General features: G+C 40.5%; 1 protein-coding gene and 1 non-coding gene across 6 annotated transcripts in view; one reads left to right on the top strand and one right to left on the bottom strand.

The window, feature by feature from the left end:
- LOC110074192 (uncharacterized) overlaps positions 1-14,733 on the bottom strand; it is a 141,937-nt gene extending 127,204 nt beyond the window's left edge. For 4 of the 5 annotated variants that reach the window (XM_072985597.2, XM_072985601.2, XM_020784175.3 and 1 more), the window contains exon 1: positions 14,471-14,733. The gene's annotated coding sequence lies outside the window, so the exon portion shown is untranslated. The other variant, XM_072985598.2, reaches the window with a different exon arrangement.
- A 255-nt stretch (positions 14,734-14,988) lies between these two features.
- On the top strand, positions 14,989-15,061 carry TRNAA-AGC (transfer RNA alanine (anticodon AGC)). Its single transcript has one exon. It is a non-coding gene; the product is annotated as a tRNA-Ala (tRNA).
- Positions 15,062-15,167: the final 106 nt, after the last annotated feature.

The raw sequence follows: 15,167 nt of genomic DNA, 5'->3' as shown, positions 1-15,167 counted from the left end.
ATTAGGATTAGGAGTGGTGAGGGAGAGATTCAAATTAGTGCTCAGCGGAGAAGCTCACAATGGATGACTTTGGACTACTCTATCACTTACTCTGTCTTGCCTCATGAACTTGTTATGAAAATGAAAAGTTTGTTATTTGTTATGAAAATATGATGTATGTGTGAGACAGAAAGCAAGAGGGATACCCCACTCGCTGGAGAGCCGTCCCCCCCTCCGCAACGAGGATAAAGAGGAGAGACCCCAGCCACCACCAGAGCCTGCAGTGGAAGCTCAGCAAGAAACAGAAATAGAGGTGTTGATTGAAGAGATACAGGGTGTAATGATGAGAGAGGTTCAGGAGGAAAAGGTGGGAAAAGAAAGGAAAAAGACGGTGGAGTTTTAAGGCAGGAACAGGGGAGGTAAAAAGGAAAGAGAGTCAGTTGCTGCCCGGTTGGAAGTGGGTGTAGATGGATGATCCCTGGATGGGATTATGGGAGAGGCTAAGAGTGCCTAAGAAGGAAGTGGATTTCAGAAGGCGAAGGGAGATTTCTCCACCCCCAGACCCTCTTATTGGGGAGAAGCAGAAGCTAGAGAATGGAGGAGGAGGTTAAGAGAAAAGAAAGAGGTGAGAGAGAAAGGAGAGAGAGGTTAGAATAGAAAATAAGAGAGATGAGGAAGAAGAACTACAGGGAGGACCCTGGGAGGATCGAGACCCTGAGAGTCAAACCCTGTGGAATGGTGATTAGGATGACGAGACTGTGCCCTTGCTGGAAGGTTCGACGGGGCAGACCGTGAAAGACTGGGTTCCCGCTGATTTACTGGGACCATAGAACAATAGTTATGGTAACCCATTCCTGTTTGAAGATTGGAGACCCCTTCCGAACCCATTGGAAGAAGGAGAAAAGACTCATAATCATGTTACAGACACTTGTTTATTATTAAATGCATCAATAAATCTTTCACCTGTTTTGAAGCAACAAAAATCTACTGATTTCTTTGAATCGAAAGAGGAGCCAAATGTCGAACCCTCACAGTATGCCGCCTGATTTCTTGGAGGAAGAAGGGGATAAGACAATTAAATACCTGTGATAATAATATGCGGATTCCATTTATAGCAAACAGTACTGTACATTTATATGAAAGGGAGGCCCAAGATAATTCAACCAGCCTTCAAGTATTGCACACGTCAGTTCTGTTACTTATTGAACTGCATGCTTAAACTAACAACAGATGCAACACATGATGTAAACACAATTCATTACTCATTTCTGTGAATCAAGATTCTCCATTTCCTCTAATAAGCTAGTAAACTACCTCCAATATGTTAAGTCTTAAATGGTCAGACAGGGTGGCTTTGATTCAAATCAAATTGATTCAAATCATGATTTAAATTTTTTAAGTTGTATTTTAATTATTTAAACAAAAATAATTTTTTAAATTTAAATCATGATTTAAATCATTTTTAAAAAATCATTTATTTTTATCCACCCTGGGCCAAACCCACGTTTCAGATGAACTGGCCCCAATGCACTGAAAGCATGAAGGGCAAAATTAATGGCTTGTGAAACATTCTTCAGTTTGGCAATCCATAGTTCATGACCTTCAGAGTCTACACTGAGGATTTACACTGCAAGCTTAGGCAGTCAAAAGGACAATGATATTAGCCTTCAGCCACTTAACCTGTTGCAACAAATAGGAACTACAGATAAAGGAGGGACGGACAGGCTATGTTTAAACTTTCGGGGGGGGGGGACTCTTGTTATTGTCCTTATTCTCACAAAATTTGGCAGGAGCTGGGACAAGCAACGGGGGCTCACTCCGCCACACTGCAGGTCTTCTGACCTTGCAGCACAGAGGTTTCAGCGGTTTAACCCCCAGAGCCACCATGTCCCTTTCAATTATGGATACATCTCCGAAATTTCAATGGATAGTTCTCCAAAATTGGCAAGGTCTCCAAAATTTCTGACTTCCAGAATGCAGGAGCAGGGGGATGAGGAGACAAAGTGGAACCTCTGCTTAAGAACTTAATCCGTATTGGAATGGTGTTCTTAAGTTGAAACGTTCTTAAGTTGAAGCAAAATTTCCCATAGGAATGCACTGAAAACTGATTAACCCATTCCGGCTATTTTTTGTTCTTATGCAGAGGTGCGTTCGTATGCTGAAGCATTACAGTGGTGCCCCGCAAGATGATGTTAATCCATTCCATTGAAATCACTGTCTTGTGAAAACATCATCTTGCGAAAAGCGTTTCCCCACTGGAATGCATTGAAATCCGTTTAATGCGTTCCAATGGGGAAAATAGTTGTCATCTTGTGAAAATTGCCCATAGGGAAGCCATTTTGCGACACGCCAATCAGCTGTTAGAATAGTTGTCTTGTGAAGCATCAGTCTCGAAAACACCCGTTTTGCGAGCTGCAGACCTATCTGTGAAAATCGTCATCTTGTGAAGCATCGGTCCTGGGGGAAAAACGTCTTGCGAAGCACGGACCGAAACATCATCCAGTGAAAATCGCCCATAGGAAAGACTGTTTTGTGAAGCGCTATAGTGATCGCAAAAAGTCACTGTCATGCAGATTCGTCCTTTTGCTAGGTCATCGTCTAGCAGGGCACCACTGTAGTTTCCATAGGAACTAATGCAAAGCCGGTTAATCAACACTCTACCGCGAGGGGGAGAATTTTTTTTAACCTAAGATGACCTAAGGTTAAAAAAACAGCAGGAAAGTTTTTTTTTTCCCCTTCTTATCTTGGAGCTCAAGTAGAAGGACAATTTAGCAAATGGAGCTGTTCTTAAGTTGGATCGTTCTTAAGTAGGGATGTTCTTAAGTAGAGGTTCCACTGTAATTCTTCAGTGATAGCAAAAATTCATTATGGGGGAAACCTATCCATTGAACCAATGCCTTCAAAAAAGCTAAGGAAATTGAAAACATTGGTCAGAATCCTTTTGGAGATTGATGCTAGTATAAATGTAAATCATAGTGGCAATTTGCCACTAATTAATGAACTGTCACTCACATTCCCATTAGTCTGCCTGGATTCTGTCTACTGTAACCTATTATTCAAAACAATATGAAACAAAACACATTCAGTCAGGGCAATCATATGCCATCTCCAACTAAAATGTCTTCCCAAACTTTCTAAGAGGCCTCGGATATGATTTTGGTAGTTAGGAATTAGTGTTTGTTAGCAAATCACTGAGAATTTCTCTCTTGGAAGCAACATAGCTAAAATAATCAATAGGGCAGAATTGGTGGAGTAAAGAGAGAATGGCTGAAGATGACACCAGACCACTTCCGTTTCTAAGGAAGAAATAGGCCATGTAATTTGAATATGCCCTTGATACCATCAGCTATATCTCTACATTCATTTCAAACAGCGATATAAATGCTACCAAAATAGATATTCCTCTAAGGAATTGGATATTCCCATTAGGAAATGTGTTATGAAATGAATCCATGTACCTTCAGATCACAGGCGCAAATCCACATCTTCAAAGATGTATGAGATTGCTGGCATTAAGAGAATGACTTCAGATGTTAATCCTCTGTGCAAATGACTTTGGCATAAATACGACGACCATAGGTCCTCCCATCAGAGGACTTGTCCTGCCTGTTACTGGATTTCTCACACTTGGTGTTAGAAATTTTATTTTATTTTATTTGTTGCATTTATACCCCACCCATCAAGTGCTGAGACACTACTCTGGGAGGTTAACAACACATAAAAACAAACGCCAGCTACCCAGCCCCACTCACAAGGCATAAATACTGAGATCCAAAAGAATATTAAACCTCAAAATTTTCTAAAGAAAAAGAAACTTGGACAGCCAATCAAAACAATAACCACTTCATGGAACCAAGAGGATGTTACAGGAGTACAACCAATTATTAATTACTAACATTGATTCTCATCCTTAGTGTTAGAAATTTCTAACACTAATTACTAATTAGCTCAATTACTAATTTAGTTACAGTTTTTTGCATATTACTAACCACAGCAAACCTCTACTGAGATGGCAGCAACATTTAACAAATACAACAGAAGAGTTAGAATTTTAATTCACCTTGAAGCTGTACAAATAGGACACTTTAATGCTCTTATTGTTATTACTGGTTATACTTTAGAACTGGACATGGTGAATAATTTCCATGTATCAGGTTCTATCTGAAATATGCAACACTAGTTAGATCCAACAAAGAGCTTCAGCTTTTGGAAAGCAACGCAAATTGTCTGTTGATAAGTAGACAGAAATTTGTGTATAGAGAAAAACTTTAGCCTCCTATTTTTTTCAGGAGTTATCCACAATATTAAGAGGAAGAAACAGGGGAGAAACCAAGAGACTGACCAGTACAAACAGCAGCAAAGTGATTGGTGTTATATAGATATTTAAAGAGAAACGTAGCAGTACTAAAATACAGTGGGGTCTTGACTTGAGAACTTAATCCGTATTGGAAGGCGGTTCTCAAGTCAAAAAGTTCGCAGGTCAAATCTGCATTTCCCATAGGAACGCATTGAAAACCATTTGATCCGTATCTGCTCTTTTCTATCCATAGAAACTAATGGGAAGCTGCTATTCCGCCTTGGACCACTGGAGGGGGATATTTTGTTTCTTTTTTTCTTAGGTCAAGAAAGGTTCAGGGAAGGCAGGGAAAATACAGTCCAGGCAGTACCAGGCAGTCTGAAGACTGTCTCCCAATCCACTCTCTAAACGCTGGGAGGAGTGAGGAAGCAGACAGGCACCCTTTTCACTGCCCAACAGTTAACTGAAAGTTCACATTTTGCACTTTCCCTGCCTCCCACGTGGTTTTTTTTTCAGTTCTTAACTCAAATCTAAGTATGTAAGTCAAGTCAATATTTTCCTATGAGAGTGGTTCTTAAGTCAAAATGTTCTTAACTCGAGCCGTTCTTAAGTCAAGACCCCACTGTATATCAAAGAACTAGCCCAGCAAACAGAGGACTGAGTTGTACTTATCCAGAGCCACAACAAAGATTACAACTCTTTATATTCCCTTGAAAAAATAATATGCAGAAAATAATTCCATCTGGGATTAATATATCCTGTGGCCTCTTGTGATGGATACCACATGCCTCAAGGAGATTTTCCCTGGCTGGAAGCCAAGTGACTTCCAAAACAGGCTAAATCTGTACTGCAGAACATGGATGAATGTTTAATCTGTTCTGTACTAGAGAGTACAACTGTTTTATGTATACATCCTTGCTTTGAATTAGGGTTTTCCAATGCTACATAACTGTTTCATAAAACAAAATCTTACTGGTGTTCACATAATGTTTCTATGACTTGCCATGGCTAATTGACAAGGTGCCTGGGCACACCTCAGTCATGTGAATGTTCACTCACCTGACTGCCCTTACACCTCATCAATTAGCCACAACAAGTTCTGCAAACGATATGCAAATAACAATAGGATTCTGGCCACAATTTCCTACATTACAACATTGTTAAATTAGTGGGAAAATACTACAAATGACAGTTTAAAATATGTGTCATTATGCTAAATGTCACTCTACCTCCATTTTATTATGGACAAATTAAACTAAAACATAGCATATTTCAATCATGATTATTTATTCACCTGAAAATTAAACATGTCCTTAATATCAATATTTTATGAAAAGTATCCTCAATAAGGATGCTAGAACAACATACTCTCAATTGTTGCTTTCTTTCAGCCATTTCTTCTTGAATAGTGCAAAGTACTATGTAATAATTTACTGATTCCCAAGAATTAAAAAGATCCCGCTTTTCATTGTCAAATTATTGACAGAAATGGGATTTTTAAATAATTCAGCACTAGTATTTTCTCACCAAGAGTTAGTATTAGATAAATTTCATTTGCAGAATAAAGCTACCAGTTCAGCGGTATTCAGTCATTAACAAATCTTACTGGAGATATCATTCTGCTTACTGGAGATATCATTCATGCAGTCTCCCACTCTTGGAAAAAAGCAAGAAAAATTATTTTCTCTGCTTTTTCAGAAAAGAAATCTCACAAGAAGCTTTGTAGGATATCTCCAAACTTTCATAGTGCAAGATTATTGCAATTCCTGTGCAGAATGACATCTTTCCTATGCAAAGTTCACCCTGAAAGGGCGTTAAGCAGAAAGTGGTCTTTTTCTGCACAGAACGGACAAAACCTTTTTTTAAAAGGGGAAACAAGACTGGGTCTTATTAGGACAGGACACTGGAAAAGCACACTAAAGCAGGGAACATTTCAGCAAGGCATCTTGATATGACAATATTTGGAAAATTACCAAGAATGAGAAATTCTGCAAATATTCATCAAACCCCTAATATTTATTACAAGTACTGTAGAGGGGACGAATCTAGCTTCTCCACACTGTTTCCAGTTTTGTCACTCTCCTACAAGCTGAGAGCAATGAATTTGAAGAGGAGAATCTCTGCTGCCTATGGGGGCTCCCCCATCAATCAGGACTCTATTAGCAACTCAGCTCAGAAGGATCATGCACACGCACACAGGCACACTGTCACACACAGACACAGACACAGACACACACCTGGATTGCTTCTCTTCTTCAAACTTGTTATTCTCCATATATAATGTATAATAGACCACAAAACTTGAAATAGAGAGGAAAAAGCTAAAACCCTGTTCTCTACCCATGAAAAGTACATATAACTTGGTAATGATTAAGGCTTTATCCTTTTGTACCTCACAGCACAAGCAGGCAAGTAAATTTGGTTTAAATCAAGGCATTAATTTCACCCTGTAATTAGTCACTGATGACTCAGACAACGACCTCACTACTAGTCTTACCAGACATTTTTTCTTGATTAGATTTAGCACTTCATACTGCTATCTGCTGGAAATACATTGATCCTGTCACTACACTTATGTCTTTATCATCCTTTATTCCTATGGACATTTGTAGTCCACATTCTAATACCACAACAGGAGCAAAGGGAAAATAAAACAATTGTTTATGTCCACCACAGCACTTTTGGAATAAACAACTGACCAGATATCATATTCCTGAGGTAAAATCCTTTATCCATACGAGGTAGGGATAAAGAATCCTCATATGCCACAAGGAGGGTGTAAGAAAAATAACTTCATATTTACCAAACCAAAACAGTATTTTCAATGGAGCTTAAAGTGGAGTTTCATGGGACGGCAGCAAATGTACTGCTCAAACCCTCTTTGCCTCTGACAGCAGACCAAAGCAAAGAAAAAATTCCTTTAAAACTGAAACTTGGAAGGGCAGCTATGAAGGAACTAGAAAAGATCCTCAAGTGTGAAGACATGCCGCTGAGACTAGAGCCCATTTAATTCATAATATGCTATTCTCAACTATGATCTATGGATGTAACTGGACAATGAGGAATGCTGACATATTTACTCATTACAAATGTGATGTTGGGGGAGACCTTTATGGAGACCATGGATCACCAGAAAGGCAAATAAGTAGGTTCTGGATCAAAGCAAGCATGAATGCTAACTACAAGCTGACATGACTCAACTGTAGCTATCCTCCTTTGGCCATCTATGAGAAAACAAACGAAAAGACAATAATGCTAGGGAAAGTGGAATGTAGTAGGAAAAGAAGATCAAACAGGACATAGACTTAATAAAGGAAGCTATGGCCCTTAGTGTGTAAGATCTCAGCAGGGATATTAATGATAAGACTTTTGGAAGTCTTAATTTACAGGCTCATCATTAGAGATGGGAGTATTCATATTCGAATATGAATATCCTCCACAGGTGCAGATAACAAGGGTCCGGACTCATGGAGCCAGAACAACCATTCACAATTCCACCACTGCTGTGAGCTCCACAGAATCTTCCTATCTCTCTAGTGCTCGTGATGGATTAGCCAGTCAGCAACCTGGCAGAGAGGCTTGTCATCCCACCTTCGGCCAGGGCTGGCTAATCTATTGCGAGCAATGGAGCGATAGGAAGGCTCTGTGGAGCTCATGGCAGCAGCAGAATCGTGAGAGGTTGGTCTGGCCCTAGGGGGCCAGACCTTCATTATCTGTACCTGTGGGGGGATATTCGTATACGAAAACGAATACACCCAACTCCAGTCGCCATATATCTGAAGCAACTTGACAGTACATAGCCAACTGTGTTTTCACACTAGTTAAAAGAATGGAGTAAATTATTGAAAATGTACTCATGAGAAAAACATTTGTGATATGAACAACACCAGAGAGAATATTGTATTTGTTTTTATAAATCAATTACATCCATAGAATGATAATAAAAGCATCTAATACAGTGGTTCTTAACATTTGTTACTCGGATGATTTTGAACTGCAACTCCCAGAAACCCCAGCCAGCACAGTTGGTGGTGAAGGCTTCTGGGAGTTGCAGTCCAAAACTCCTGAGTAACACAAGGTTAAGAACCAGTGATCTAATATACATACAATGCCAGACAAAATGTCTCTACAGGTTTCAAATAATCCAGTGGGCACTACTGGAGGAAAGACTACTGGAAGAACAGAGCTCCTAGTTGATGCAAATGAACAAATCAACAAGCCAAAATATAAACAACTGTTTACACGAATGTATTAAATCTCTTTGTATTAAAAACAATATTCCTCTACCAGTTCAAAATGTAAAAAAAGTTATGAAGGTACATAAAGATATCTGATCACTGCAAGCCGAAAGGCCTCAGAGAGTTGCCATATATGCCACAAAAGCAACAATATGGACTGGTAAAGAGTAAGGTGGAAGGGAAGCAGTGGAAGACAGATGGGCCTGACGTGCTCTTGTCCATGGGATCATGAAGAGTCGGACACAACTTAATGACTAAACAACAACAAAAGAGTAAACTGATCCTCTCAAAGAGTTCTACCACATTTACATTCTAACATCTAAAATTATTCACATAACTGGTTTTTTAATTCAGCAGAACTCCCAGGAACAGAAAACACAGGCATTACACAGTAACTAGTTTACAGCATCTTAATCTAATCTAATCTCGTATTATGTAAACAAAATGCATTCAAAATGTTTGTGACTACTTACAGTCATGGTCAAAAATACTGGCACCCTTGCAATTCTGTCAGAAAATGCAACCCTTATCTCAGAAAATTGTTGCAGTTGCAAATGTTTCGGTACTCACATGTTCATTTCTTTGGTTTGCGTTGGAACAACACAAAAAAGGGAGAAAAGTCAAATCTGATACAAGAACTCCAAAAATGCACTGGCCAAAATTATTGGCACCCTTAGCTTAATATTTGGTAGCACCCCTTTGGAAAAAATAACTGAAATCAATCATTTCCTGTAACCACGAATGAGTTTCTTACACCTCTCTACTGGAATTTTGGACCACTCTGCTTTTGCAAACTGCTCCATGGCCTTCAGATTTGAAGGATGCCTTCTCCCAACTGCTGTTTTGAGACTGCTCCACAAGTATTCAATGGGATTCAGATCTGGACTCATTGCGGGCCATTTCAGAACTCTCCAGCGCTTTGTTTGTAACCATTTCTGAGTGCTTTTTGAAGTGTGTTTCAAGTCATTGTCCTGCTGGAAGACCCATGACCTCTGCTAGAGATGCAGCTTTCTGACACTGGCCACTACGTTGCGCACCAAAATTCTTTGGTAATCATCAGATTTTATGATACCGTTCACACAGTCATGGCATCCAGTGCCAGAACCAGCATAGCAACCCCAAAACATCTTTGAACTTCCACCATGTTTGACTGTAGGGATTGTGTTCTTTTCTTTGAATGCCTCATTTCTTTTTCTATAAAGAGTGCCATGATGTCCTTGATGAAAAAGCTCTCCTTTTGTTTCATCTGTCCACGGTATGTTCTCCCAGGATTGTGGTTTTGTCACATAGGTTCTGGCATACTCCAGTCTTGCTTTTTTATGGCTTTCTGTCAGCAAAGTCCTGTGTCCTCCTGGGTCTCCTACCATAGCGTTCCTTTTCATTCAGATGGTGACAGATAGTGCAAGCTGACACTGTTGTACCCAGTGTCTGCAGATCAACTTGAATTTGTTGGGAAGTTAATCTGGGTTCTGTATCCACCATTTGAAAAACCGTTGTAATTTTTCAGTAATTTTGGTCTTCCATCCACATCCAGGAAGGTTAGCTACAGTGCCATGGGCTGTAAACCTCTTGATGATATTGCGCACAGTGGACACAGGAACATTAAGATCTCTGGAGATGGACTTGTAGCCTTGAGATTGTCGATGTTTTTCCACAATTTTTTCTCTCAAATCCACAGACAACTCTTTACACTTCATTCTTTTCTCCATGCTCAGTGTCACACGCAACACAAAGGTTGAGTCAGGTCTTCTCCATCTTAACTGGCTGCAAGTGTGATTACTATATTGCCCATACCTCTTACTTGTTACAGGTGTGTCTAAACACAAATTAAAGGAGCATCACATGCTTGAAAAGCAATTATTTCTTACAATTTAGACAAGATGCCAATAATTTTGGCCAGTGCATTTTTTGGGTTTCTGTGTGGGATTGTATCAGATTTGACTTTTGTTCTCTATTTTTTTGTGTTGGTCCAACGCAAACCAAAGAAATGAACATGTGAGTACTAAAGCATTTGCAACTGCAACCATTTTCTCAGAGAAGGGTTGTATTTTCTGACATAATTGAAAGGTTGTCAATATTTTTGGCCATGACTGTACAACTGAAACATCTCCTTCATTAAGCTGTTACTTGATTGTAAAGCCAATTTTCTATATGTGATCTTTACAAGAGAATATTACGCATGTATCTTATCCATAATAAACATTTCAGATTAAAATGGGCATAACAATCTGATATGTCAGAAGGGATCTATAATTAAATCTGTTACATCTTCCCAATGAAAGCAGCAAAAATTAAACTAAATTAAAGGACTAGGAAAAATGATATAATTAAGATTAATTTGTTTGCTGACTATTCATTATTGACTGTATTTTTTTCAGAAGAAAATTGGACAAGAATATTTCAGCAATCAAGAATAATTTAGCAAAATATTTGAAAAAATGATTAAATGTATGAGTATGGGTCCAATCAGATGAAGATTTAGCTCACTTTTTGGAATGTATATGGCACAATTTGGTTCAAAGTATTTTCAGACAACTAGGTAATGTACAGGATATAGCAAACCAGCCTGAACGTGCTCTTTGCCCAACATGGACCTTTTCAGTCCAGTGGCAAGATTGCTCTCTTTCTGGTGCTGGGCTGGAGTGATCAGGACTAGATCACATATGGGCAGCAGGATCACTTCAAAGATCACACCCAACAAGCAATGCTTTCTGGAATGATCCAGCATAGTCACTTGATTGCACTGTATATCTGCAAAATACAGCCACAACAATTCCAATGTCACTTTAACTGCTTTAGATTCATCCTATTGAATACTGTAGTTGAAAATCAGTGTGGTACCTAGAATTCTGCTATACTTCAGGGGAATACTACAGAGTTCTCTAGCAGTTCATCAAATTATGAATCCCAAGATGGGACTATGTCCATAGATTGGCACTATGATAGCTAATGTTGAATAAAAGTGATACAATTGTACAGTGCAGGTACACTCCAGGATTCCCAGAAATTGGAAATTACTATACAGCAAGATAAGGGGAAAAAAAACAAACCACTGACTGTGTGTAAGAACCACTCACAGAAAGGCCAACAAGGACATTTTTATGATTAAATTAATCATAAAATTGTTTAAGTATATCTGTTTATTATTTATTCCTGGCGGATTCCAGTTTTGAAATGTCTTTACCGATATATTATTGATATGTCTCCACTCACATATTTTGATAAAGTTCCTGTTGGAATACCACCATCCTGTATCACTCATCTTGGCTGACTAACAATTTATCCAAAGGAACAGACTGCCACACCCACTAAATGGGCATGTACATATTTGCAGGCAATTTGGTTTGTTTATTTATCTCTGTGTTTGAAAAAATGAATACACAGGGCCAAAGAAGTACTGGAAGGCTGAAAAATTCAAATAAGAAGTTACAGAAATCTATAGAAATGAGAACCAGTGAGAAAAGCAGTTCTCAGTTCCCGTACTTCAAGGCACATACTCAGCACCAATTAGGGCAGACTTGCAGAAGTTGTAGCCCAACCACTGTGATCTATCTATGTCCACAACAAACTCCTCTACCTCAGATAGGAAAAAAACGAATGGTCTAGCTGAAAGGTTGCAGGGCAAGTGGCTCACTAGTTGTACACACCTTAACAAGAAGCCACGGGGAATTGATGCTTCACCAAGTTGTAGAGATAGGCTACATTTGTATTGTTCTTAATAGAAAAGCATTATCAGTTCATATTGTACAACAGTAGATGTGCTTGAACTTCTGATAGTAATACAAAGTGAATGCATTTTTAGAAACTTCTGCAAGTTTGAAAAACTTGTATTATTTGAAAAAATGTATTAGATATGTAAACAGCTGCAAGTAATGCTTTTGCAAAAGGAAAAAAATCTGATGGATATTCTTATACACAGAGTTTGGGTGTATAAGTAAAACAAGGAGTCCCTAATTCAAAGGAAATACCTCAAAATGCATACAGGACAACTCAGCTAACCGCACCTAACTTGCCCCAGAAATTTCAACATAACATAAATACTAACATTCAGTAGATTGGGTCACATTATAAAGCAACATTCAGGAACTTTCATTGGATTTTCCTCAGTATTGTAAGGATTTCATTCATATACAAATGTAAATGGTTCTTGGTCCACAAATTCATCAGATATTCTCTCTCACAATAATTGCCAATGCAGTTTCTGTGATTAAAATAGTAACATGTGATACAGATTTAGCTATCATAATATAAATAACTTACACATAGGAACTATTATCTCAAAATATTGCTATTCTGATTCTCCAACTCACAATCCCTGACCATCCTGCAATTGAAATTGTTTTACAAATTAGTAACATCTTACAATTAATAGATTCCATTACTGGATATGTTACTCCAGCCACAAAAGACAGTACCATGCTAGAGTAAACATGATTGTATTATTCAAGTTCAGTTACTCAGCTACTCTATGTAATCATCCTCATTTCAACAGAAGTAAAAGCCTACTATTAGTCAGAGGAAGAACTAAAAATCCCACTAGAGCATAAAAACAGATGATAAGCAGTTTTAAAGTTTCCACTGAGTGAATATATGTATTCATACTGACATGGGCTTTTCTGGCAGGGAAACAAACACCTGGATCAAGCCTTCTCACACAGCAGGAAGTTTGACTTAACCACTGGTGCTTGTAGGTTTGTATATAAAAGGTAATAAGCAGCAGACTTGAATTCATTTATGGCTGTAGCACCCACACTTTGCGGATAACTTAATTTTTCAGGGATGATGGGAACTGTGTGAATTTCACAGAAGGAATGTATTAGAAGCAGTAGGCTGCATTTCCTTTCTTGATCAAAACAAGCCTTTCTGAAAAAAGAAATGTTTCATTCAAACATAAAGTCAGTGCTTTAAGATGCTCCCCTGCTTTTATTATTTTACTATTGACAAGTTATTCTGGAGGAACAAACATTATATCCTCATTTCAACTCTCAGATTGCTTCTTCTGAGGTGCCTACAATATAGAAAGGGTACACCATGACAAGCACCACTGTCTTCACTACAGTCACTTTAGCTGTGTCCTCACTTATTCTATACACATTTAAGAGTCACGGAAAAGAAATATACAGTACGATCCTGTAAATCCTCTGTCTTCAATACAAGCACTCTTCCCGGAGCGTACAATGAGCTTACATTCATTCCAGCTGCTTTACCCCTGCCCACCATCTACTCTCCCCATCAAACCCCCCTCCCTGGGTTTTCCAGTCTCCACAGCTCAAGCCAGATGGGATCTACCCAGAATCCCACAAAAGCTCTCAAACCCCACAATGCTTCCCATCCACATACAATGGTACAACACACCCTCTCCGCCCCCCCCCGAGTGCGTCGACAACCACTTAATACAAATTCCATACTCCCACTGCTGTACGCACACACCCTCCTGTCTTCATATAAACACACACACACACAATCCCGCCCACAGACCCCCGCCACCACAGAGGCGTCTTTTCACCCGACGCCAACCAGAAACATTGAGAGCCTTTGCCCTTAGTTTTTGCACCCACCCACCCACACACACACACCCGGGGGGGACGCAGGGACAGGGACTGGCGCGACCTTCCTTCGTCTGTCAGCCCAGCCACCTCCAGGCGCCCCAGAGCAGCCAGTTATTCTCTTCTATCCCGTTAAGTCTTTTGCTCTTGCAAGGCACACACACCCGTACCTTACGGAAGGCAGAGTTACACCCCACCCGCCACTCCGCATTCACAGCCACTCTCCCTTCCCTTCGCCTCTCCGGCCGCCAGTCCATCGAAGCCACACACAGCCGGCCGACCGTCCTCCCGCCCAGTCTGGTAGCCGGTGGGACAGTGGCCGGTGCGCACATACACATACACACACACAGCCCGCGACTACGGCCAACCGGCGCCGGCTCTCTTCGGGCGGTTGGTCGGTTTCGGTTTACCTCAAAGCCACGAGAGGAGAGCGCGCGCTGCACCGGCAAGGACCCCTCCGTCCTCCTCGCGCCGCATCCTTCTCCTGCGGCTGATGCTGGCGCCGCTGAAGGCAAAGCGCAGGGGCGACCGCGATGGAAACAGAGTCCCCGCCTCGCACCAGGCGAGCGACCAACCCCCACCCAGGGACGGGCCGAAGACCTGACTGGAGGAACCCGCCGCCGTCAACGGCGCCTCCTGGCCCTGCCCTCCCCCTCGCGGCCGGGCGGAAGAGCGAGGCGCATGCGCGTTGTGCGAAATGGCCCGGGAAGTGTAGCCCGACTCTGGCGGCCGCGGCTCGCTTTTAGCAGGGTAACCGACTAACGTTGACTTCTCTTAAAACAACTTTGGCATCTTGTGTTATTGCTAGGAAATGAAATCTGGAGACACAGCGTCTCTCTCTCCCTTCTGTCTGGGTAGTGTGTATTTAGACAGCATACATAGCTACGTAGCGCTATGTAGGTCTGACGACGGGAATGTTTTCGGAAATGGGGAATTAGCTCAAATGGTAGAGCGCTCGCTTAGCATGCGAGAGGTAGCGGGATCGATGCCCGCATTCTCCAGGTTTTTGTTTGTTTGTTTTGCTTTTTCCTATCGAATTTACCCGCAGTTTTTCGAGAAAGAGTATACGGATTCTTCGTTACAGGAAGAAGATGGAAGACGTTTATC

Source organism: Pogona vitticeps, chromosome 1, assembly GCF_051106095.1.
Source record: "Pogona vitticeps strain Pit_001003342236 chromosome 1, PviZW2.1, whole genome shotgun sequence".
NCBI classification, from domain to species: domain Eukaryota; kingdom Metazoa; phylum Chordata; class Lepidosauria; order Squamata; family Agamidae; genus Pogona; species Pogona vitticeps.
This window is presented reverse-complemented; position numbering and strand designations above follow the sequence as displayed.